Consider the following 26,618-nt stretch of genomic DNA (forward strand, 5'->3'; position numbering starts at 1 on the left):
TAGTCCTCCACCGCAGCGGTGGACCTCACACCCCGACGGATCTACCTTCTGCACCTTGGAACCCCCAACTGCCAACTCACCACCTCACCGGAGCCGCTTCAGCGACTGGCTTGTACACCACTCCAGATCTCCTTGACCGCCATCATGGTCCACTGCACCGGATCTGCTTAACCGGCGCCCTCGTCCACCACAGTGTAGGCTCTTCACTGACTCCCTCATCCGTCCCTTCGCTGGCCCTTCATACAAGCCCTCGTCCGTCGCAATAGATCCGCCTCACGGAAAGCACTGTACAACGCTCCCACCGAAGCCTTCGTCCACTGCACCGTACCCGCTCCACGGACGCCATATTCAACTCCACCGGCCCTGCTTTACCGACGCCGCAGCCTCATCAGGTTATTTCAATCTGTACTCCTTCGTTTTTTCTCTTTATCGTGCAACTGTTCACTTACCACAGATGAGCTTTCTTGTATGTCGACAGGCGCCGCAACCGTAGCACCGGAGCCGCTTCAGCGACGGAGACAGCCGGCCCAAACTCAACCGCAACACGAGCACCATCAACGATCCTTAACTATCAAGTATGCCAACGATACCCATACGCCGCCGAGAATCAGGTACTATTATCCAACAGCCGGCGCCTACATTCACTTCACTACTAGGAAAAACCTTACGAGTAGCGTGGGTGTTTGGACTACCGGTAGCGTAGGTTCCCACGCTACTGCTATGACGCTACAGCAATTTTTTAGCAGTAGCGTGTGTTTTACCCCACGCTACTGCTAAACACACATACCAATAGCGCTGGTACCCCATGCTACTAGTATTCCACACCCACACTACTAGTAAAGGAATAGCAGTAGCGCTTCTATGATACACCCACGCTAGTAGTAACAAATTAGGATTTAAAAAAATAAAAGCCTACCTATTTCAGTCTAGACATGCATTTCACAATACGTACATGTTATGTATACATTCAATCATCAATCATACATATCTGATGTAGATAATTAACACACGCACGCACGTGGGCACACACACACACACAATATATGCCACGCGTCTACGTCATCGGCATCGGAGCTTCCACAAGGTCGTGTTGATGTCGTCGTCGTCGTCGCCGCCGCAGCACCATGACGATGTCGTCGTCTTGGTCGCCACCGTAGCCCTGTGTTGATGTCGATGTTGTCGTAATCATCGTCGCCGCAGCCCCATGTCGATATCACCTTCGTCGCCGCCATAGCTTCATGTCCATGTGTTCCCTACTAGGAACTCACAAATCCTGGAATTAAACAATGAACCAAGACCACTCCTAGGAACTCAAAAGAACCTGGAGCTTTAGTACAGTATAACAGTAACCTATAGAGCACTAAGTAACAATAGCATAGTATATAGTAGCCATGCCCACGCGGCAACACGCCGCGCCCTTCGATACATTATGTGTACATATGCTATTTTTATATGGTGATGAAAAATAATTTTTTATGAGCATAATTTTGTGGTCATAACTTTGTATAAAAAAAAGCAAGGCATTATCAGAAACAAATTGAAAAGAATATATTTATCATCACCATGAGTGCTACATCTTGCAAGAACAAAAGGCAACCTTCTCAAGCTTTTCCTTATATTGAACTCAATGCACAAGTTTCTCCCAAACCATGAATCCTGCAACATATTTGATATTACTCCTTCAAAACACTATGTGATCAGCTTACAGTCCTTACTGAATCTATTAGATTGCCGGAGACCGGAGCATGTTCCTTTTCTTGCCCCAGCCCAGATAATTTGATCTTGGAATCCTGTTTAAAAGCAGGAATCATACTTATGCTTCTCAAGGTGAATAAAAACAATAATCAAGCTGAAGAAGGAATGAAACAACACTTATGTACCACAAGTACAATAACTGGAGACTAAGTTGTTGTTTAACATTGGAAAAAAGTGAGAAAATATCTGTCAAAAAAACAACCCACAACTTAATAAGCAGTGAAGTATGTCTCTAGAAAGAGTCCATACCACCACACTTACAGGCCTCTGTTCTTCATTCTGCATAGAGAAGTCACAAACATGCAATTGATTATCACATTAACGTGTAACTGCAATACGTTGAGACAACCTGATACAGCAAACTCATATACTTGGTAATAATAAAAATATATAAAAATCTGACAGAGCAAAATTTAGTACAGGTAGCACCACCTGTATTTAGTACAGGTAGCTTGCCTGCTAATTTACCGTACGAATGCACTGAACTTTGATTCTGTGGAATTGTCTTCTTCTCTAATTACCAAAACTGTTGGTCAACTGCTACTAAATGGTCAATAATATCGTATGGCTGGATGAGTCATCTCTCACCTAAGATGGACTCATTTGTGAGATACTCCTGAGAACCTGAGTGAACAGAGCTACATGCTTTGATCTTGGATGTGGACTCCAAGTATATTGATTAAGAAGGTGAATAAGGCTCAGTGTTTGTTGCTTGTAATGCTATACAGATAGAGGACCATCCAAAAAGACTAAGCTATCAAAATGTTCCAATGCTCGCCTTAACTTCACTACCAGTTGTTGAAATAATAAAAATAGTAACCATAGAAACAAAGTTTGATGAATAAAACTGTAGGACTGCAGCATTGTAGTTGGTATTATCTTTTTGCAGTAAGGCCTTACTAGGAAGCTGATATATTGTAGACCAAAATACACTTGCCGTTAGAAATAATGCTATATGAGAAGATACATTTTATACCTGAACTATCAGCGACATGATCCTTCATTCCCGGTCACGAGTAGTAGATGGACCGGAACCGACTGCTCCAAGCTATCAACGACACGAGAATCACAATCACGCGGACTGCTGCAACATATGCGTCAATAGAAAATTTATACCTGAACTAAACTCAACTTGAGTAGCACTACAATGAACGAAAATTGAACTTGGCATTACTGAAATAATTGTGCATCTATCTGCTAACATCTAATTTGTTTGTCATACACTAGTACTACACTGATATCCCAAAGCCTACACTAGTACTACACTTAACTAAAACTGAACTTGGCTGTTGCACTTACGAAAATTCAGAAAACGCACTTGGCATAGCTAGCCGCATTACTGAAAATTCAGAAACGAGCAGCTGCAGTGGCGTCCAAGAGCAATTGGCCGTCAGCCAGCCACCGGAATCCACCAACGACAGTGCCTCACCGCGACTCCGGCCGGCCACGAATGACGAGCCAACCCGGCGGTCACCAGATCCGCCACTGCCATAGCTTCTCCTGCTGCCGCGCCTGCACTCGTCTCCGTCCGCGGCCAATCCCCGTACTACTCGTCGGCCTGGGCACGCGTAAGTGCGGGGTGCTGCTCGTTGGCCAGCGGGCTGACCTGGGTACTCGGCGGCAAGAACATGGGGGCGCCCGAATCCCTAGCCGTGGGCAAGGGTGCAGACCTTGAGGCATGGATCTGGATGGAGGGGAGGGTAGGGCGGAGCTTGGGGGCATGTTGCATGCGGCCGGAGATCGCCGGAACCGGCCGGCGTGGGTGGTGGCGGCGACGACGAGATCGTGGGGGAGAGGAGCTCGACCGAGAGCCAGGGGCATGGTGGGGGTGAGATTTGTGTGAGAATTTTGTTTTATCTGGTCGCTTGGCATGAGTAGTAGCGTGGGTGTATCGCCTGCGCTATAACTACTCACTTTTTTTTGACCTCAAAAAAGACCTCTTTATTCAATGATAATAATGTTACATCATTCACCATGAGAGGTACAATAGAGGAGGGAGGATCATCCATCCAGACCCTACTGGTCTGGAATTTAGCTAATTGGGCCAGTTCATGAGTTACAGAATTTGTTTCCCTATTCGCATGCTCATACTTAACCCTAACAAAGTCTGACTCCATAGAAAAACAATCATGATAAATCGCTGCAGCAATACCTGTAGGGGGCCTCTCGTTCTTCATAATTTCTATTAATTCACTATTATCAGAACTCACAACGACTCTATTACAACCCATGGATTTAGCTAAGAACAGGCCGTGTTTGAGCGCCAAAGCTTCAGCCGACAAAACATCTTGAACCATATCCAAACGTGCATTACACGCGGCAATGAACTTCCCCTTTTTATCACGAATGACTGCACCCGTAGTTCCCCTCAGAAAGTCTGGGTCAAAGGAAGCATCAACATTTATCTTGACACGATCACCTGTTGGAGGAGCCCATCTCTCCTTTCTCACCCTTGCATTAGGAACGGTAGCAGACCTGAAGTTTGAAGATAACACCTTGATTGCTATCGCAGATCTTTCTGGGGACTGCACCTGAATATTACGACTAATTTGCCTTCTTTTCCACCATAAATACCAACATGCCACTGCAACAAGCTCTGCCAATGGGGCTTGTCTCAAAATCATAGACTGACCAGGGCTTGAGTACAACAATTCCTCTAGAATAGACTCTCCAGGGTGATGAGCAAGACAAAATTTCTCAATTAAGTCATCAATACCCAGTGCTTGCTGTACGTGCTTTGCTCGGCTACACTTGAACAGGAGATGCTTAATATCTTCCGCTCCAATCTCACAGACTGGGCATTGCCCGCTCACTTTAATATGACGATTCGCCAGAGCAACCCGACAAGGAATAGTATTATGCATAACTCTCCAAAGAAAGATTTTTACCTTCGCAGGCACTTTGAGACCCCGGATTTTATCCCAAATTGGATGTGGTTTGATACCAAAAGCTTGATATCCTCTATTTAACCTTTGGCCATATTGGCCCTCCCATTCTGCATAATAAGCTGAGCGCACAGAAAAGATGTTTGTACGAGTCAGGTTCCAAGCAACAAAATCTTGCATGCCAGAAGATGATAAAGGTATAGCAAGAATCCTTTGAACATCCACTTGCCAAAAGGTCTGCGTCACTAAATCCACATCCCAGTGATTTGTGATAGGATCAATAAGGTCGCTCACCCTACTAAAGATGTTCTGACCCCTTCTAGTTATAACTTTGCGTGATGCACTATTTGGGATCCATTCGTCTTTCCAGATATCAATATTAGTTCCATCTCCTACACGCCATATATGACCACGTTTTAATGTACTAATCCCAGCCCAAATACTCTGCCATGTAAAAGAGCTCCCTTTCTTCAACTCCGTGTTCAACAAATCTCCTGATGGAAAGTACCTTGCACGCAACATGGTAGCACAGAGAGAATCAGGGTTCTCAATTAGTCGCCATGCTTGCTTAGCTAACAAGGCAAGGTTAAAACAGTGGATATCCCTAAAACCCATTCCACCAAATTTCTTTGGGATACACATTTTCCACCAAGCAAGCCAATGCATCCGTCTTTGATCCGCATCATCGCCCCACCAATATTGCGACATACCGTCTGTGATCCCTTTGCAGATTTGTTTTGAGATTTTAAAAACAGACATCGCATATGATGGTATCGCCTGCGCAATCGCTTTCAGAAGCACCTCTTTTCCACCCGTGGACAGATTTTTCTCTTTCCATCCAAGCAATCTCTTTAGCACTCTATCAATCAGGAACTGGAAATTATCACTTTTGTCTGCCCCAACAATGGCTGGCAATCCGAGATATTTATCCGTCAGAGCTTCTGTCATTATATTCAAAATTGTACACACTTCCTCTCTAACCTCAGGCTCGATACTTGGACTAAAGAAAATGCTTGACTTGTCTTCGCTCACTAACTGCCCAGACGCCTTACAATAATCCGATAGAATCCGTCTCAAGCAATTAGCGTTGCCTGACGTAGCATGCATTAAGATCAGGGAGTCATCAGCAAATAGAAGAATAGATATTGTTGGCGCATCTCGACAAACTTGTACTCCTTTAAGTTCGCCACTCCACTCCGCATGCGACAACAGGGAGGTAAGACCCTCAATGCACAACAAGAAAAGGTACGGGGATAAGGGGTCTCCCTGACGCAAGCCCCTAGTAGGAGTGAATTGCTCACTTTCCTCAGAATTAAATCTGACCCGGTATCTCACAGTCCAAACACAACCTATAACTACTCACTTAGTAGTAGCGCGGGATTTACTATCCACGCTACTAATATTTTTTGATCTGGTGGTGTGGTGTGGCACATTTACCAGTAGCGTGCCTAAAAGAAACCAACGCTATTGCTATGCCATACCAGTAGCGCGCTTTGTACCCAGCACTACTGGTAATTATCAGTAGCGTAGGGACACAAACAAACGCTACTGGTAAAATTCTATGTATAAGCATTTTCCTAGTGGTGCTTTCTTAGCATAAGCACCGCACCTTTGAATTTCTTCAGGGAATCATTCAGTTTTTCATAAGACGCGTTATTCTACTTGCACCTGTAGGGCCATACTTCTGGTAGTGAACATGTTACATGTGCTAAATTACATACCAGTGCACATATAGTTAATATGCTTTAGTTTTGTCCTAAGTATTACTGTACTTCCTAGATATCAATGCCTGCTATTTTACTTCTTGCATGCTATATTTATGATAATATTGTTGTTCTGATGCCACCTGTTGGTTCCATTAGACTGCTTCATGTTCTCTATGCTTAATTACACATGAGCAAACTAGCATGTGGTTCCGCTGGTTTTTGTTCGTTTTACCCTACATTTTCTGATGCTAGCTATTACATCACTGCTATGAGCCTATGTTCATTACTTTTTGTGTGTTCTTGATCTTCCCAAGTTGCATGACTAATTTGATGCTTCTATTAATTATGGAGCTGCCAACCCCATCAAGAAAAATATTTGTTCTTTTGGGGCTGGCACCTCGAACAAGCATAAAAATAGAGGGAAGCAGATATATTGTCGTGTATGCACACACACCCTTCTTTCATTAGTTTAGATGAACCATTGATGATCAATTCGAACCAGTGCATGTGACTAAAATTAATTTTACCTAAATAGAGGGTGCAAAATAAACTACGACAAGTAGATTTGCAACCACGGGATGCTGACGATATCTTCAAAGAACATTGCAACAGCAGCGAGGCTTCACAACAACATATGGTAAGCCAGTGTGTTTTAGTACATGTGAAATGTAATGCGTGTGGGCTACTTTCTTGGCTTGTGCCCTCAACCTGTAATCCTACATAATAACAAATAGTTCAGTTGTCTGCTTTCCTGTATTGCTTGATTCGAATGCTTGTTTGTTACTTGTTATGCTATACCTGAGTTGGCCAATATGTCAGCAGTGCATGTTGTACTATCGTAAAGAAATGCATGCCTAGTTCATTTGAGTCCTTAACTTTTCCTCTGAACTTCATCACAAGACTGTCTTCATAGTTTATATGAGGCCACACTGTTAAGTGCTTTCTCATATTATTTCAACTGCTTAGATGCCTTGGCAACTTAAATATAGCAGTGGTACACTCCCTTTCAACTAGGGATGTCAACTGGGTCCCGTTTAATCCCAATTAAAGTCCACTAGTGGTATGATAGTTCAAAAGAGATTTTGTTTTTTTTTTGAGGAAAATGAACTAGGGAGCTAGCAAAAACTAACTAGATGGGACTGGCGGATGTCGTTTATTTGCCACATACATCCCTAGTTTCATCTTACCATTTTAATTTCTTTTCGGCTGATGCTGCTTCGAACCATTTAAATATAGCTTGCCATGCTCGACAATAATTCGTATGTCGTTTACCATGTAAGCTTACTGCCTGGATCATGCGATAACTATCTCTTACTTATGTCCAGCGGAAACCTTTCAGGATGCCGTTCACACTAGGACACAATGTACAACCCCAGAATCTATTTGTGGAAGCAGTGCGCCATCCATGTTACCATATGGTAGCAGTTCAGAGGCAACACCGCCACAGAGCAGTCTGAGCACAGATATTATAGTTCTTGAGGCTCTACTAGAGGCAGAAAGAGATGGTGTGGCTGCCATGAATGAGGTAATCTCGATCTTGAAGATGGAAATTATGCAATTAGCTGCACGCATTATGCAAGCAACCCAAGAATTGGAGGAAGTAAGAATGTTGCATTTGAAGACGGAGGAGGTCCTGCTGCTTCTGTTATCTGAAGCCCAGGGTAATCCCAGTTCTTCTTTAGATAGAAGTTGAAATTGTCATTAGATTATTGTACTTGCATGTTGTATCATGTCTCTGAATGGATTATGTTGTAAGACCCCCTATGTTGTCCATGTGTTGTAATCATTCGAATTTTTTAGGCGAGGTAATCCTCAGTACTTGTATGATTGACATAAGGTGAACTTTTTTTCGTGTGAGCATATTGTATTGGATGAAATAACGGTTTGACTCAAAGTGTATCCAACCTACTGAATTCGAAGATCACGACATTTCTAAATCATAATCATATATAAAGGTGGAATAAATCTTTGTTGTGGTCTTGAAGAAATAAATAACAAAACATATAATTGTCTGTGGATATTTGTAATCGAATAAAAATTGGATTTGCATTTAGTTGCTAGGGCCTAGGGCAAACGTGAATGCTAATTCTCCCAAGTTTTGAACGAAGCGGCTAAACACTCACTATCATTAGTGGGCTGCCTGAAGCAAGTGTTTGCGAGATGGAAATTACTGTCTACCCCTGGCACTTGACATCCTTATCCACCGGATTTACACTGTTGTCGATAGGGGTAGACTAGTAACTTCAATCAGACGTGACACAACAGCCTCTGAGCCCATTCAGACACGGTGCGCGCCAAACGTGGGTGGCAAAACACATTTGTTTCAAGCTCGTCTGAAAGACATGTGTCTATCCCTCCATTTCCCCATTCATCCACGGTGGGCGGCAAAACAAACTCTCCTCGTCCGACATCGATGTAGGCTAATATTTTAAATAGGGGCAGATGTGTAACTTCCCTCAGACGTGACACAACCGCCCTACCTGTCAACCCCGTTCATACACCATGGGCGTCAACCGTGGGCGGCAAAACACCCTCTCCTCGCCCGAAACCGTTATCGGCAAATATTTGGGAGATGCGAGATAACCGTCCTATCCCCAACCAACGTGATGTCCGAAATTTTAAACGGGGGATAAGTTCGTAATTTTCCCACATTTCAGACAAGCGCTTCCCAAAGTTTGAGATCCCCCTCCCCCTCCATTTCCCCTTTTATACACCGTCGGCGCCATGACAACCTCCCCACTGCGGCCAGCCTCCTCCATCCGCCACCCCATCCCCCACCTTGCCGGAGCAGCTACCCCTACCCCCGTCGTCCACTGCAAGAGATGTACGTCTTTCATCCATGGCACCGGACCAGGATCCTTTCATCGCGTCGTCTCACTTCATCGGCGCCGTCGTCCACTTTGCCGTTGCCGCTCCTACGACTGCCTCATCCACGGCAACAGGATTTATCCCCCAACCCGACCGTCTGCCATCTAAAGTCTTCTTCCCCGCCGCCGACAGCCATCGCACCCGCAGCACCCTCAACGTATCAACAGGGGCCTACACGGCGTCGCAAGAGAGGTGGTACTCTTCCATATGTGCTTAAGTTATTGATATCACCCGGAAAATAGATCTTAAATTGTTTACTGTACTTTTCTTGTCCGTACCAAATCGTAGTGGCTAGTTGAATGCAAACATTGGTTGCGAAGTTGCTTTGTTCGGTTTGCACCTTCAGATCCGCCATGTCACGGTCACTATACTCATAAAGCTTATGGTTTTCCCCCCTTTATATTCACTGCCATCATCGTAGGTGCTCCCCTGCTTGGTGTCGTGCTAGCACTGTGTTGGGGAACGTAGTAATTTCAAAAAAATTCCTACGCACACGCAAGATTATGGTGATGCATAGCAACGAGAGGGGAGAGTGTGATCTACATACCCTTGTAGACCGATAGCGGAAGCGTTAGCACAACGCGGTTGATGTAGTCGTACGTCTTCACGGCCCGACCGATCAAGCACCGAAACTACGGCACCTCCGAGTTCTAGCACACGTTCAGCTCGATGACGATCCCCGGACTCCGATCCAGCAAAGTGTCGGAGAAGAGTTCCGTCAGCACGATGGCGTGGTGACGATCTTGATGTACTACCATCGCAGGGCTTCGCCTAAGCACCGCTACAATATTATCGAGGACTATGGTGGAAGGGGCACCGCACACGGTTAAGAATATGATCACGTGGATCAACTTGTGTCTAGAGGTGCCCCCCTGCCCCCGTATATAAAGGAGCAAGGGAGGAGGAGGCCGGCCCTAGGAGGGGGCGCGCCAAGTGTGGAGTCCTACTAGGACTCCCTAGTCCTAGTAGGATTCCACCTCCCATATGGAATAGGAAAAGAGGAAGGGAAAGGAGAAGGAAGGAAGGGGGCGCCCCCCTTCCCTAGTCCAATTCGGACCAGACCAAGGGGAGGGGTGTGGCCACCCTTGAGGCCCTTTTTCTTCTTTCCCGTATGGCCCAATAAGGCCCAATACATATTCCCGCAACTCTCCGGTACTCCAAAAAATACCTGAATCACTCGGAACCTTTCCGATGTCCGAATATAGTCGTCCAATATATCGATCTTTACATCTCGACCATTTCGAGACTCCTCGTCATGTCCTCGATCTCATCCGGGACTCCGAACTCCTTCGGTACATCAAAACTCATAAACTCATAATATAACTGTCATTGAAACCTTAAGCGTGCGGACCCTACGGGTTCGAGAACAATGTAGACATGACCGAGACACGTCTCCAGTCAATAACCAATAGCGGAACCTGGATGCTCATATTGGCTCCCATATATTCTACGAAGATCTTTATCGGTCAAACTGCATAACAACATACGTTGTTCCCTTTGTCATCGGTATGTTACTTGCCCGAGATTCGATCGTCGGTATCTTAATACCTAGTTCAATCTCGTTATCGGCAAGTCTCTTTACTTGTTCCGTAATACATCATCTCACAACTAACTCATTAGTTGCAATGCTTGCAAGGCTTATGTGATGTGCATTACCGAGAGGGCCCAGAGATACCTCTCCGACAATCGGAGTGACAAATCCTAATCTCGAAATACGCCAACCCAACATGTACCTTTGGAGACACCTGTAGAGCTCCTTTATAATCACCCAGTTACGTTGTGACATTTGGTAGCACACAAAGTGTTCCTCCGGCAAACGGGAGTTGCATAATCTCATAGTCATAGGAACATGTATAAGTCTTGAAGAAAGCAATAGCAACATACTAAACGATCGGGTGCTAAGCTAATGGAATGGGTCATGTCAATCACATCATTCTCCTAATGATGTGATCCCGTTAATCAAATAACAACTCTTTTGTTTATGGTTAGGAAACATAACCATCTTCGATTAACGAGCTAGTCAAGTAGAGGCATACTAGTGACACTTTGTTTGTCTATGTATTGACACATGTATTATGTTTCCGGTTAATACAATTCTAGCATGAATAATAAACATTTATCATGATATAAGGAAATAAATAATAACTTTATTATTTCCTCTAGAGCATATTTCCTTCACACTGCTCCTCAAGACCTCAACACATCAAGCGAAACAACATGCCACTTATAATTCCAAAGCTTACATGTTGAAATACGAATCTGATATGATGCTCATATTACTAAAATAGAGAATGTTTAATTGGTTACCTAATGTTCCTATATTCGTTTCGAAAAGCATGTGCGACACCCACTGGTCCAGCTAGTTCCACTTTCCTGATTTTACTCTTGATGCTTAGGGTTTTCCCCTTTTATCTACTCTACTATGATCTGTGTAGGTGCTTTCTGTCATACTAGCATTACTCCACCCTTCAAGCTAAACAACACAACACTCAAAATTCCAAAGCTTAGTTGTTCAAATATGATTGTGATATGATACTGATATTAGTTGGTTAGCTAAAGGTCTCACTTGAGTTTCCAAATGCATGTCGCGGCATATAGAGAGACAGCAGAATTGCATTTCTTTGTCACTTGTTGACTGTACTTTCTTGTTCATACCAAATCTTAGTTATTATTTCAAAGCAAATATCGGTTGCTAACTACCCTTTGCGCGGTTTGTAGCTTCAGATCTGCCATCCCACTGGCATGGTCAACACTATACTCATCATGCTTACGTTTTCCCCATTTTATGATGACCACGATCAACCTACGTGGTTCGTGTCATAATAGCACTGCTCCACCCATCGAGCTAAACAAGATTAGTTGTACAAATTCAAATCTCATATTATGCTTATATTAGTAAAACCGAGAGATGTTTAATTGGTCAGCTAAATGTTCCTACTTTAGTTTCGAAATGCATGTGAGCCACATATGGAGAGACCGGAAGGAATAGTATTTCTCTGTGTGCTCTGGTTCATCATGGCCGGCCAACCGACATTGTATAGAAAGGCTTGTAATATCTTCAATCTTCTTGCTCTTCTACTCTTCTTCAAGATGATCCTCTTCTCTTGCGGTCAACTGGTCATGTCGAGTTATTCTCCCTTAGTATATTTTGAATCTGTCAGGTCAGGTCGACTTGTTCTTCTTTACTATATGTTGAAGCTGTCATCTACGAAGTATCATCACTTCTAGAGCTCTCATATTTTGAGTAGTAGGCCACATTATATTAATGCACACACCAAATTACAGCATGCATGGCACCTCTTAGAACAATTGCAGAGATAGCACAAATGGGTTTACAAGGAGGAAGTATTGGATTAGAATCACTTCTGCATTACAAAGATAATCTCACTTGTTTTTACGTTTTCATGCATGTCAGGTACTAAACATTATCAAAATGAATATGAGAATGGGCGCACGAGAGGAATATTGCGGAACGATCCACTGGCTAACAAACTTGGCATGGTGGAGGATGGCCTATCTTATTCACCCATCAAGGTGCATGCTCTAAATTGGCAAGGTTGTATTGGTCGCACATATTTTGCATATGACCTCTTGCATTACATCTACTTTGTTAAACCATCTGCTTAGGTTAAGCATCATATATGAGTATATGCCATACCTATCAATTTTCTGTATCTATTCCATGTGTCGTCATACTATGTTTTTCCAGTCAAATGTTGTTCTTTCGCAATAGATGTCCAAAAGGAAGAGGGTGATTGCAGATCCTCATGGAGTACAAACTAGGTATTTGGAAAAGGCAGTGATACCTGTTAAATCAGATAGATCAGCAGCCACAGAAAACACAAGCCCAACTGCAACAGACTTTACACCTACTCTAGTGGCCAAACCCCTATTAGAACTACTGACAGTCCAACGTCAGGTATTGTCTATGATATCAATTCAAAATTTGAACTCCTAAATTTATGCATGTGCCTTACCTTCTCTCTTGTATGAAAACTAATTTCAGATGAATCTCCTTGCTCAAAGGATCATAGGATCTCACGACAATACTGGGCTCTGCATTGCTCTTGTCAGTACCTCTTGCCCTTTGTCAGCATACTTACACTCATTGCTGTTTGATTATGTAGCATCACTGTAAATGTTCGCTTCTTTATCCTTCCTTTGCTTGAAATTATAAGATCTATATTTACTCTTAGATAGATGTAGAATAAACACAATGGTTATGAAGTTTTGGATTGCTCATGTAAGTACCAGTTGTCTTGTACTCCCTCTGTATCGAATTAATTGTTGATCAATTGGATGTATCTAGAACTTAATAGTGCTAGATACATCCATTTGAGCGACAACTAATAACGGACGGTGGTGGTATTACTGTACATGCATCGTGAGATAGTTGATTGTCTAGCATTACTCTGCATCTTATCTGCCCTGCCCTCCACTTTCTCCAAATTATCATATCTACATTTACTCTTACCAAAATGTTGAATAAAGCCACTGCCACTGCACATGTTGATGTCTGCATTCCTCTTGTCCGTACCTTTTGCCTTGTAACGCTGTACTTAATTAATTGCTATTTTATTATGTATCATCAATCTCTACCTGAGCTGCCTTATCCTCTATTTCTTCCAATATTATTTGATCTATATTTACTCTTTGTAAAATGTAGAATAATGGCAACTCTTATAAAGAATTTTTTTTGGGGAATTTATTGAATTATCTTTCCATCAACATGGAGAAGGGCTTTGTCCAGCCCGTGTTAACATGTAATGTAAGTTCATCCTTCTCAAGCCTTTAAACTTTGTTCTAGTATAGATTTGGATAGGCATCATTTCCTCCACTGCTGTTTACATCTGATTGGATGTTTGCAACAACTACCAGTTTTAAATTGTAGTTGTAAAAACATGTTCCTTATGCAGAACAAATCCATTTATTTGCTTATATAATTGTGAAACCTGTTACGTGTCACCTTGTTTCTCTTTCAGAGTTGTATCTCTTATGCCAGGCAGATCTTTAGAAAAGATAGTGAGCCAAACCATCTTGAGGACAGAGAGATGACCCCAAGGTCCTGTCTTGATGAAGACAGTGTGAAACAACCTCTGTGCAGTCGCTACCTCAATCAGTTCGACTTCTTCAGTCTCAACTTAAAGAGGAAAGGCTTGCTTCAGCTCAGCTCCGACTTGAAGTCAAAGATGTAATGAAGATGCCAGGGGACTGCCTTGCGGACTATGGTGCCATACAGCTAGGGATGAAGCATCTATCGTTGACACAACTGAGGTCTCATCAGCTTGTTCGACTGCTTGCAGGGCTCGAGCTTGCCAAGTCTAGTGCCTTCTGAAGTGCTCTCAGTTTTGTATTTCTTTTGTCAGCGCATTTATATGCATTGGTGGCGACCTTTGATGCCCAGTGTATGTAATCCGCGGTCATGTTGCGCTTTATTATCACCGGGTAGCGAACTTTGATTCCTAATATGTCATAATTTATTTGTCGGCATGATGTAATTTAGGCCGGAAGGTTCAGTGGATCTCAGTGTTGTCTGTCTTCAGGCCGGCTCGTTACTCATATGGGCCAAAACGTGGGCCTATAATCATCTTGGGCCATTAGCAGGTCTAAACCTATAGTAGTTTCCCGCCTTTAACAGGCCATGGGCTACATATTTACTATAGTGACACCGGGCTTCCTACGGGCCGTAGAAACAATGGGCCTTCTACGGTCCATAGAAACAATGGGCCTTCTATGGGCCGTTGAAACAATGGGCCTTCTACGGGCCATATCATCAATGGGCCTTAGACGGGCCGTATGATCGATTGGCCAAACATGGGCCAAAAACAGACCGCATTATGGCCGTAAACGGGCTAGAGTTGGAGTCGTCCGTTCATGGGCCGACCATAATGGGCCGTCGTTAATAGGCCGTATTTGATGACGCTATGAAAACGGCCCAACGTATTAATGGGCCACAAACGGGCCGACTGTAACCACGGGCTGAATTTGGCCCACAAGCAGAAAATGGCAGTAACGGGCCGTAAGTAGCTGAATGCTGGAAATGAGCCCAAGAATAAATGGGCCCTGAGAAGGCCGAAAGATAACATGGGCTGCAAACGGCCCAATGGATTAATGGGCCGTTAATAGGTATAAAGTATTACACTGTTCATTACGGGCCAGTTTCACCATGGGCCATTAATGGGCCAAGAGTTACAAAGGGCCTCATCTGGGCAGAAAGACGTCGTGGGCCATACATGGGTCGGAACTTAAAATGGGCTAGAATCATCTTGGACGGCCCAGATGACGCTACTGGGCCTAATTCGGATAGGTCGTAACGGGCCCTGGGTTAGCGGGCTGTAAATGGGCTATATGCGAACAGGTCGTTAACAGGCTTTCCGTGGGCCGGCCCGCCACCTTTTGACCAAGTCAAACGGGTCGGCCTTTTCACAGGAATGGGCCTCTGTTGGGCCATGCCACGTGTCGACGTATCATAGGCACCTTCTGTCTAATGAGTGGATGATGTCTGTCCCAACGGTGAGCTGACACATGTTTCCTCCAGCCAATGATGATTTTACACGTGGAAAATCCCCATTGGTCGGGGTTTTTAGCGGGTTATTGGATCCAAAACCACACCTGATAGTTTAACGGCGTTCCGTTACGGTGGATGCCATGTGTCGGTCACCCTTGACAAAAGAACTTCTGTGACACGCGATTTATCGTCATGGAAGTGGACACTTCCGTGATGATAATTTTGGTAATGTCATGGAACACTTCTACGACAGCATAGGTATGACTATCTTGATTCTGTCATAAAATTTTCATGGATGTAGATGCATTAAAAAAATGCGACCTACTGTGACAAACACGTATCATAATGGAAGAGTATTTTTTGTAGTGGAAGAGATTATTGTAGGGTACGAAACCAACTCAAAGTTATTATTTCCGATCAATCCGTTGGGCTATTCCTATAAGTGTCACAACCAACCCTAGAATTCGTAGTAAAATAACACCTTAAGACGCAAATCAACCAAAACCCTAATGTCACCTACATACTCCAATGTCACCTCAAGTATCCGTGGGTATGATTATACGATATGCATCACACAATCTCATATTCATCTATTCAACCAACACAAAGAACTTCAAAGAGTGCCCCAAAGTTTCTACCGGAGAGTCAAGATGAAAACGTGTGCCAACCCCTATGCATAAGTTCACGAGGTCACGGAAACTCGCAAGTTGATCACCAAAACATACATCAAGTGGATCACGTGATATCCCATTGTCACCACAGATAAGCACATGCAAGACATACATCAAGTGTTCTCAAATCCTTAAAGACTCAATCCGATAAGATAACTTCAAAGGGAAAACTCAATCCATTACAAGAGAGTGGAGGGGGAGAAACATCATAAGATCCAACTATAATAGCAAAGCTCGCGATACATCAAGATCGTGCCACCTCAAGAACACGAGAGAGAGAGAGAGATCAAACACATAGCTACTGGTACATACCCTCAGCCCCGAGGGTGGACTACTCCCTCCTCGTCATGGAGAGCACCGGGATGATGAAGATGGCCACCGAAGAGGGATTCCCCCCTCCAACAGGGTGCCGGAACGTGTCTAGATTGGTTTTCGGTGGCTATAGAGGCTTCTAGCGGCGGAACTCCCAATCTATTCTGCTCTTCGATGTTTTTATGGTATATGGACATATATAGGCGAAAGAAGTCGGTCAGGGGAGCCATGAGGGGCCCACAAGGGTGGGGGCGCGCCTAGGGGGGCAAGCACGCCTCCCTGCCTCGTGGCCACCTTGAAGCCTCCCTGACGTCTACTCCAAGTCTCCTGGATTGCTTCCGTTCCAAAAATAACTCTCCCGAAGGTTTCATCCCGTTTGGACTCCATTTGATATTCCTTTTCTTCGAAACACTGAAATAGGCAAGAAAACATCAATTTGGGCTAGGCCTCCGGTTAATAGGTTAGTCCCAAAAATAATATAAAAGTGTATAATAAAGCCCATAAACATCCAAAAACAGATAATATAATAGCATGGAACAATAAAAAATTATAGATACGTTGGAGACGTATCAAGCATCCCCAAGCTTAATTCCTGCTCGTCCTCGAGTAGGTAAATGATAAAAACAAATTTTTTGATGTGGAATGCTACCTAACATATTTATCAATGTAATTTTCTTTATTATGGCAAGAATATTCAGATCCATAAGATTCAAGACAAAAGTTTAATATTGAAATAAAATTAATAATACTTCAAGCATACTAACTAAGCAATTATGTCTTCTCAAAATAACATGGCAAAATAATGTTCATCCCTAGAAAATCATATAGTTTGGTTATGCTCAATTTTCATCACACAAGAATGCGCTCATCATGCACAACCCCGATGACAAGCCAAGCAATTGTTTCACACTTTAGTAATCTCAATATTTTTTTCAACTTTCATGCAATACATGAGTGTGAGCCATGGATGTAGCACTATGGGTGGAATAGAATATGATGATGGGGGTTATGTGGAGAAGGCAAAAAAGAAGAAAGTCTCACATCAATGCAGCTAATCAATGGGCTAGGGAGATGCCCATCAATTGATGTCAATGCAAGGAGTAGGGATTGCCATGCAACGGATGCACTAGAGCTATAAATGTATGAAAGCTCAACAAAAGAAACTAAGTGGGTGTGCATCCAAATTGCTTGCTCACGAAGACCTAGGGCATTTGAGGAAGCCCATTGTTGGAATATACAAGCCAAGTTCTATAATGAAAAATTCCCACTAGTATATGAAAGTGACAAAACAAGACACTCTCTATCATGAAGATCATGGTGCTACTTTGAAGCACAAGTGTGGAAAAAAGGATAGTAGCATTGTCCCTTTTAATTTTTTATTTTTTATTTGGACTTTCTTTTTTATTTGGCCTTTATTTTTTATTTGGCCTTTTTTCTTTTTTTTGGGACAATGCTCTATTAATGATGATCATCACACTTCTATTTATTTACAAATCAAAGATTACAACTCGATACTAGAACAAAGTATGACTCTATATGAATGCCTCCGGCGGTGTACTGGGATGGGCAATGAATCAAGAGTGACATGTATGATAAATTATGCATGGTAGCCTTGCCACAAATACGATGTCAACTAAATGATCATGCAAGGCAATACGACAATGATGATGTGTGTCATAATGAACGAAACGGTGGAAAGTTGCATGGCAATATATCTCGGAATGGCTATGGAAATGCCATAATAGGTAGGTATGGTGGCTGTTTTGAGAAAGATATAAGGAGGTTTATGTGTGACAGAGCGTATCATATCACGGGGTTTGGATGCACCGGAAAGTTTGCACCAACTCTCAAGGTGAGCAAGGGAAATGCACGGTACCGAAGAGGCTAGCAATGATGGAAAGGTGAGAGTGCGTATAATCCATGGACTCAACATTAGTCATAAAGAACTCACATACTCATTGCAAAAATCTACAAGTCATAAAAAACCAAGCATTACATGCATGCTCCTAGGGGGATAGATTGGTAGGAAAAGACCATCGCTCGTCCCTGACCGCCACTCATAAGGAAGGTAATCGAAGAAACACCTCATGCTTCAAATTTGTCGCACAACGGTTACCATACGTGCATGCTACGGGACTTGCAAACCTCAACACAAGTATTTCTCAAATTCACAATTACTCAACCAGCACAACTCTAATATTACCATCTTCATATCTCAAAACAATCGTCAAGTATCAAATTTCTCATAGTATTCAAAGCACTTTATATGAAAGTTTTTATTATATCCCTCTTGGATGCCTATCATATTAGGACTAGTTTCATAACCAAAGCAAATTACCATGATGTTCTAAAGACTCTCAAAATAATATAAGTGAAGCATGAGAGTTCATCTATTTCTTCAAAATAAAACCACCATCGTGCTCTAAAAAGATATAAGTGAAGCACTAGAGCAAACGACAAACTACTCCAAAAGATATAAGTGAAGATCAATGAGTAGTCAAAAACTTATGCAACTATGTGAAGACTCTCTAACATTTAAGAATTTCAGATATTGGTATTTTATTCAAACAGCAAGAAAAACAAAATAAAATAAAATGACGCTCCAAGCAAAACACATATCATGTGGTGAATAAAAATATAGCTCCAAGTAAAGTTACCGATGAACGAAGACAAAAGAGGGGATGCCTTCCAGGGCATCCCCAAGCATAGGCTCTTGGTTGTCCTTGAATATTACCTTGGGGTGCCTTGGGCATCCCCAAGCTTAGGCTCTTGCCACTCCTTATTCCATAGTCCATCAAATCTTTACCCAAAACCTGAAAACTTCACAACACAAAACTTAACAATACTCGTAAGCTCCGTCAATATGAGAAAATAAATCACCACTTAGGTACTGTGGTGAACTCATTCTAAATTCATATTGGTGTAATATCTACTTTATTCCAACTCATCTATGGTTCATACCCTCCGATACTACTCACAGATTCATCAAAATAAGCAAACAACACATAGAAAACAGAATCTGTCAAAAACAGAACGGCCTGTAGTAATCTGGATCAAACGTATACTTATGCAACCCCAACAATTCTAAAATAAATTTATGGACGTGAGTAATTTGTCTATTAATCATATGCAAAAAGAATCAACTTAATCGCACTCTCTAGTAAAAAATGGCAGCTAATCTCATGAGTGCTAAAGTTTCTGTTTTTTACAGCAAGATCGCAAATACTTTCCCCAAGTCTTCCCAAAGGTTCTACTTGGCACAAAAACTAATTAAAAGCATAAAACCACATGAAAACAGAGGCTATATGAATTATTTATTACTAAACAGGAACAAAAAGCAAGGAGCAAAAATAAAATTGGGTTGCCTCCCAACAAGCGCTACCGTTTAACGCCCCTAGCTAGGCATGATGATTTCATTGATGCTCACATAAAAGATCAGAAGTGAAACATAAAGAGAGCATCATGAAGAATATTACTAGCACATTTAAGTCTAACCCACTTCCTATGCATAGAGATTTTGTGAGTAAACAATTTATGGGAACAAGAATCAAGTTGCATAGGAAGGTAAAGCAAGCAAAACTTTAAGCACATAGAGAGGAAACTTGATATTATTGCAACTCCTACAAGCATATATTCCTCCCTCATAATAAATTTCAGTAGCATCATGAATAAATTCAACAATATAACCATCACATAAGGCATTCTTTTCATGATCTACAAGCATAGAAAAATTACTACTCTTCACATAGCCAAAATTCTTCTCATTTGGAATAGTGGAAGTATCATAAGAAACTCGAATACTACAAATTGTTTTCACATTAAAAGAGTAATGTTCAGAAAAAGGGTAATCATAATCATGACAAGTTTTATAAATATAATCATCACTACTTTTTATAGCATAAGTGTCATCACAATAATCATCATAAGTAGCAACTTTGTTTTCATCATAATCAATTGAAACCTCTTACAAGATAGTGGAATTATCACTAAATAAAGTCATGACCTCTCCAAATCCACTTTCATATTTATCACAATAAGATTCAACATCCTCTAAAATAGTGGGATCATTACTTCCTAAAGTTGACTCTGTTCCAAACCCACTTTCATCAATATAATCATCATAAGTAGGAGGCATGCTATCATCATAACAGATTTGCATATCAAAACTTGGGAGGCTAGAAATATCATCTTCATTAAACATAGCATCCCCAAGCTTGGGACAAACATTAATTGCAGCAAATATATTCTCAAACATGTCATTCTTATCAAACATAGCATCCCATGCTTGGGCCTTTTCATATCATAAGCATAATCACTCTCATCATTAATAGTATGGATAGCACCAATAGTATAGCAATTATCATCATCACAATGAGTAATAGGGGAAACATCATTTTGGAGGCATACCTCTTTACCTTTACTTCTCCATCTTTTGTTTTTCTTCTTCACATTATGTGTGGGTTCAATCCTCTTTTTGGAGCTCCTTATTGATGAGATTGGTTGAATAGAAGGCTCCTCCTCGTTACCTGATTCATCATAAGAAATAATAGGAGGATATTGGGAAGCCTCTTCCCTTTCATTAGTATTCTCTTCATTTTCTATTTGTTTTCTTTTCTTTATGTAACTGGCAATATAATGATTTTCAATGCAATTCACCGCACAATACATAAAAATTTCTTCTAGATCAATATCGAGGAATTTCTCAAGGTTATATTCTGGAATATGCTTAGTTATACGTTTCATTTCTTCATAACCCAAAAGCAAACTAAGTTCATTATGATGCGCAAGGGAAATCAAATCATCACAATATTTGGACACGATACGATCATGAAACAATTTGCATGGGAGATATAAATGGCCATGTTCATTGCAAGTTCACAAGTATGGTGAAGAAATTTTAAATTTTCGGCACAAACATCTAGCCTCTCTTGCAACCACTTAGTTTCCAAATACTTATGCCTCTTGCAAAATCTATTTTCCCTCATTGGTGTGTACTTGTAGGCTCTATATATTCCACAAAAGTTGACATGCTTATAAGATACATTTTCATCATGACTAGTGCAATCATCATTACTACTATGGATATTCAAGGAGTTCATACTAAAAACATTACAATCATGCTCATCATTCAAAGATTTAGTGCCAAACATTTTATAGACCTCTTCTTCTAGCACTTGAGCACAATTTTCCTTTCCATCATTCTCACGAAAGATATTAAAAAGATGAAGCGTATGCGGCAAACTCAATTCCATTTTCTTTTTGTAGATTTCTTTTATAAACTAAACTAGTGATAAAACAAGAAACAAAAATATTCGATTGCAAGATCTAAAGATATACCTTCAAGCGCTAGCCTCCCTGGCAACGGCGCCAGAAAAGAGGTTGATGTCTACTACACAACCTTCTTCTTGTAGACGTTGTTGGGCTTCCAAGTGCAGAGGTTTGTAGGACAGTAGCAAATTTCCCTCAAGTGGATGACCTAATGTTTATCAATCCGTGGGAGGCGTAGGATGAAGATGGTCTCTCTCAAACAAACCTGCAACCAAATAACAAAGAGTCTCTTGTGTCCCCAACACACCCAAAACAATGGTAAATTGTATAGGTGCACTAGTCTGGCGAAGAGATGGTGATACAAGTGCAATATGGATGGTAGATATAGGTATTTGTAATCTGAAAATATAAAAACAGCAATGTAACAAGTGGTAAAAGTGAGCGCAAACGGTATTGCAATGCTAGGAAACAAGACCTAGGGTTCATACTTTCACTAGTGCAAGTTCTCTCAACAATAATAACATAATTGGATCATATAACTATCCCTCAACATGCAACAAAGAGTCACTCCAAAGTCACTAATAGCGGAGAACAAATGAAGAGATTATTGTAGGGTACGAAACCACCTCAAAGTTATTATTTCCGATCAATCCGTTGGGCTATTCCTATAAGTGTCACAAACAGCCCCAGAGTTCGTAGTAAAATAACACCTTAAGACGCAAATCAACCAAAACCCTAATGTCACCTAGATAGCCCAATGTCACCTCAACTATCCGTGTGTATGATAATACGATATGCATCACACAATCTCAGATTCATCTATTCAACCAACACAAAGAACTTCAGAGAGTGCCCCAAAGTTTCTACCGGAGAGTCAAGACGAAAACTTGTGCCAAACCCTATGCATAAGTTCACGAGGTCACGGAACTCGCAAGTTGATCACCAAAACATACATCAAGTGGATCATGTGATATCCTATTGTCACCACAGATAAGCACATGCATGACATACATCAAGTGTTCTCAATTCCATAAAGACTCAATCCGATAAGATAACTTCAAAGGGAAAACTCAACCCATTACAAGAGAGTAGAGGGGGAGAAACATCATAAGATCCAAATATAATAGCAAAGCTCGCGATACATCAAGATCATGCCACCTCAAGAACACGAGAGAGAGAGATCAAACACATAGCTACTGGTACATACCCTCAGCCCCGAGGGTGGACTACTCCCTCCTCGTCATGGAGAGCACCGGGATGATGAAGATGGCCACCGAAGAGGGATTCCCCCCTCCGACGGGGTCCCAGAATGGGTCTAGATTGGTTTATGGTGGCTATAGAGGCTGCTGGCAGCGGAACTGCCGATCTATTCTACTCTCTGATGTTTTTAAGGTATATGGACATATATAGGCGAAAGAAGTCGACCAGGGGAGCCACGAGGGTGGGGGCGCGCCCAGGGGGGCAGGCGCGCCTCCCTGCCTCGTGGCCACCTCGAAGCATCCCTGACGTCTACTCCAAGTCTCCTGGATTGCTTCTGTTCCAAAAATAACTCTCCCGAAGGTTTCATTCCGTTTGGACTCCGTTTGATATTCCTTTTCTTCGAAACACAAAAATAGGCAAGAAAACAACAATTTGGGTTGGGCCTCCGGTTGAATAGGTTAGTCCCAAAAATAATATAAAAGTGTATAATAAAGCCCATAAGCATCCAAAAACAGATAATATAATAGCATGGAACAATAAAAAAATATAGATACTTTGGAGACGTATCAGCTAACCCGGAGAAGGTCAAGGCGATAGAAGACATGAGCCCCCCACAAACTCTCAAGGAGATGCAGAAGCTTGCGGGCTGCGTGACCTCGCTGGGGCGCTTCATCTCCAAGCTGGGAGAGCGTGCCCTGCCATTCTTCAAGCTGATGAAGAAGAAGGGTCCATTCAAGTGGACCCCGGAGGCTGACCAAGCATTTCAAGACCTCAAGAGATACCTGACCAGCCCTCCGGTGATGGTGGCGCCCCGCCCTCTCAAGCCCCTGGTGCTTTACCTTGTCGCCACTCCCTACTCCGCTAGTGCATCCCTAGTGGCGGTTCGGGAAGAGCGCCAGGCCAAGGGTCAGCCGCGCCATACCACACCTTCGGTCGGGGTGATGCGGAACCAAGAGGGCACCTAAAAGGCTACAGCAACGCAAATGAGTGACCAGGCCCAGCAAGGCGGCATTCGTGGGCCTGCAGAGGCCCCAGTGGGCGACCAGGCTCTTGGGGTCCCATCACCTCAGGAGATGCCCCAACCTCCGACAGGCGCAGGCCCCGTCGATGCCGCCGCCTTCGTCGAGCACCCAGTATACTTCGTCAGCACGGTACTGCAGGATGCAAGGGCATGGTACCCCATGCCTCAAAAGCTCTTGCTAGCACTCTTCGTGGCCTCGCGTAAGCTACGACACTACTTCCAAAGTCACCCAATCAAGGTCGTCTCGGCCTACCCGCTAGAGAGGGTACTCAGGAGCCCCAACAATGCTAGAAGAGTCACCGAATGGAACATCAAGCTGCAAGTATTCCAGCTGGAGTTCAGCACAACAAGGGTCATCAAGGGAACCGCGCTCGCCGACTTCATGGCAGAATGGACTGACGCCCTAGGGTTTGAGGCAGGCGAGGACCGATCCCTCTTGCCAGGGAGTGAATCACCAGATGGCTGGGTCATGCAGTTTGGTGGCGCATTCGCACGCCAAGGCGCGGGAGCTGGAGCAGTGCTCATCTCGTCCACTCAGGACAAGCTCTACTCGCCATGCAGCTCTGCTTCTAGCAAGGCGAGAAGGTCTCCAACAACATCACAGAGTACGAAGGCCTCATCGCTGGCCTTAAGGCCGCAGTGGCCCTGGGGGTGAAGTGCCTCACCATCAGGGGCGACTCGAAGCCTTGTCGTCAAGGCATTCTGCAGCGGGTTCTATTGGCCTACGACACTCAATGACGCGACCGAGCTGGTGAAGTCCTGCGAGGCCTACCAATTCCACGCCAAGCAGATTCATCAGCCAGCTTAGAGCCTCCAGACCATCCCACTCTCATGGCCATTCGCGGTCTGGGGGCTAGACATCTTAGGCCCATTCCCTCGAGTGCTTGGGGGCTACCGCTCCTCTACGTCGCCATCGACAAGTTCACCAAATGGGCGGAGGTAGAAGATGTACGCACCATCCTGGCCGGATCTGCGGTCAAGTTCATCAATGGTCTCATGAGCCGATTTGGGGTCCCTAATTGCATCATCACCAACAACGGCTCACAGTTCACTAGCAACCTCTTCAAGACATATTGTGCTAACCTTGGAACGCAGATCTGGTATGCTTTGGTGGCACACCCTAGGAGCAACGGTCAAGCTGAATGCGCCAACGTGGAGGTCCTGAGAGGCCTCAAGACCAGGACCTTCAAGAAGCAGCTCAAGGCTTGCGGCAAGGGCTGGCATGACAAGCTCTAGTCTGTGCTATGGTCCATCCGCACCACCGCCACCAAGCCAATAGGCGAGACCCCGTTCTTCCTCGTCTACGGAGCAGAAGAGGTTCTCCCTCACAAGGTCAAGCATCGCTCCGCGTGGGTCCTGGCGTTTGATAAGACGCAGCAGGACGCCATGCGAGGGATGGACCTTGTGCTGGGGGAGGAACGCTGCCGTGAAGCCACGCTTCAAGCGGCAAGATACCAGCAGGCGCTGCGGCGGTATCACTTCCGCAACGTCCACTCCAGGACGCTCGAGGTGGGTGACCTCGTCCTCAGGCGGGTGCTCTCCAGGGAAGGGCTGCATAAGCTCTCGCCCATGTGGGAGGGCCCGTTTAGGGTCGCCCACGTCTCCAGTCCTGGCGCTGTGTGCCTAGGGACGTAGGACGAGGTCCCCATCCAGAACGCCTGGAACAACCAGCACCTCCGAAAGTTCTACCCATGAAGCAAGGCCCAGCGCCTGCGAAGAAAGGCCCCGTGCCTGTGAAGGTCTCTACCCGTGACACTCTCACATAATAATGAGTGGGGTTGTACACACCCCGGAGTCTTAGGAGTGCCGCCCTCGGGCCTCGGGGGCTCCCTCCCACGTCCTAGTGGCAGCACTTAGCTCCGCGCTAGTGAGAAGACTACACTAGGTGTCGGACGCGGATTTTCATTTGCTTTCCGTAGTTGGCTTGCCCCTCTATACTGAAAGTTCGCATTCTGGTGTTTCTTGTCGTCTTGCTTCGATCGCCTTTTCCCTCTGTTCTTCCTTCGGTTCTTTGTTTTGGCCCGTACTCTCCCTCACATGCCTCGCGAGGGGGCTGGACGGGTGCACTCATGAGCGTTCATTTTTCTTGTTCTTCGCGAGGCACCCTCGCTCGAGCTCACAAGCTATCGCACCTCCCTCTTTTAAGTCCATGCCCCTCGGGTACCGCGACGCGGCGCGCTGGGTCATGGCCAGCCCCGCCTAGGGCCCTGAGCTTGGAAGAACAATAGGTCCTTAACAAATTTCTGCAGTTCCTCGACACCTCCCAAGCCTATGGCAAGGAGGTCTCACTAGGTGCTGGGAGATGCGTGCCTCACGAGGCAGAAACTACTTCAGACATGTCAAGCTAAGTTATCTTTACACGCCTACATAAAACACTGATGCTGCAACACAACGCAGGAACAATAAACATAACATAGCATCTTG

At 43.8% G+C, this 26,618-nt stretch overlaps 1 long non-coding RNA gene across 1 annotated transcript; it reads right to left on the reverse strand.

Annotated features, from left to right (window-relative positions):
• Positions 1–876: 876 nt before the first annotated feature.
• Positions 877–3,620, reverse strand: LOC123189086 (uncharacterized). Its single transcript, XR_006495569.1, has 2 exons — positions 3,055–3,620; positions 877–2,839 (listed from the first exon to the last, which is right to left on the reverse strand). It is a non-coding gene; the product is annotated as an uncharacterized lncRNA (long non-coding RNA).
• Positions 3,621–26,618: the final 22,998 nt, after the last annotated feature.

The sequence above is a fragment of the Triticum aestivum genome, chromosome 2A, assembly GCF_018294505.1.
Source record: "Triticum aestivum cultivar Chinese Spring chromosome 2A, IWGSC CS RefSeq v2.1, whole genome shotgun sequence".
Taxonomy (NCBI): Eukaryota; Viridiplantae; Streptophyta; class Magnoliopsida; order Poales; family Poaceae; genus Triticum; species Triticum aestivum.